The following is a 1,282-nucleotide window of genomic DNA, read 5'->3' as shown; positions in this document are numbered from 1 at the left end:
AGAGGAAAGTTGGAGTGAGCAGACTGGGGGATGTCGCTGGTTTCTGGGGAGGAGCTGCGCGCACAGGGCGGAGTGGCAGTTTTACTCAACAAGGAAGATTGTAAATCTCATGAAAACTTTTTATTTCCAGAACCCAACCTCTAAAACCTTTTTTTTATTATTATTATTCTTCAGCACACAATAAGTTTAGTAACTGTGTTCAGCTCAGCTCTACACACATAACATTGCAACAGAAAAAGATAACAAAGGACATAAAAGTTATATTTATTTATATGTTTTTTACACTCAGGGATGTTCCCATGATTTCTTAAATGGAAAGTTACACGGGTAACCTATTACAATGTCAAAAATTGTGCTTAAAATGGAAAAGTGAAGTTTAAATATGTCTGTAGGTTCTCAGTTATCCAGGTCATAGTAGACTGGACTTCATTAGGTTCATGAAGATGTTTCCCCTCTTGTGCACGAGGCTTCTTCAGTTCTGCCCTTTCGATGAGAGGCGAAACATGCTCATAAATCTAAAGAAGTCTTGTTGCCTTCTTTTCAAGCTCTCAATTTTTAATGTAATTTTGTTATATAGTGTCAATTCTCAACAATAATTAACTCAATGTGATTTATATTTATATAAAGACTCAACAGTATTAGTAAGAAAAATCCCAAGAATCACATGACCCCTTATGAGCAAGCACTTGGTGACAGTGGGAAGGGAAAAAAAATCACAATTTTGGTTGGAAGACACCAACCGATGCCATCTACAATCTTGTTGCTATGATAGCAAAGTGCTACAGCCCAGTGTAAGTTGAAAAACTATTTTAACAAACATTTAAGAAAAAGTATTTAACAAAATTTCGTGGGCTACACACTGAACTTACAGGATAGAAACAAATCAAAATGTGTCAGTCCTTTGCACTAATATCAATCTGATACAAATACCAGCGTTGGTATCGATACTATTAATACTAACTTAGTATAAAAAGAAAGAAAGAAACTATGAATTATAATAAAAAATAGCAACTTAAACCTAAGCGACCATCTTCTGAACAGACATATTCTAAATATATAGGTGTGTTTTTCACACACGCTATCTAGCAAACTGCCACCCTTGAGAACCAGCTGGTGTACGGCTGCGCCATCTACTGGTCAAGAGGAGAAATAAACGTTTTGAGGCACCTGCATCAATCAGTAGTCCTTGAAGAGTCTTGTTTATCTAGGTTACGCGGGTCATTATTTGGAAAAAAAAAATACAAGTTCCATTTTTCAGCAAAAAAGGTGAAAAAATGGTACA

This window comes from Perissodus microlepis, chromosome 11 (assembly GCF_051167445.1).
Source record: "Perissodus microlepis isolate ML-2025 ecotype Zambia chromosome 11, ASM5116744v1, whole genome shotgun sequence".
NCBI classification, from domain to species: Eukaryota; Metazoa; Chordata; class Actinopteri; order Cichliformes; family Cichlidae; genus Perissodus; species Perissodus microlepis.
The sequence above is the reverse complement of the archived record's forward strand: the minus strand, read 5'-3'. Positions refer to the sequence as shown.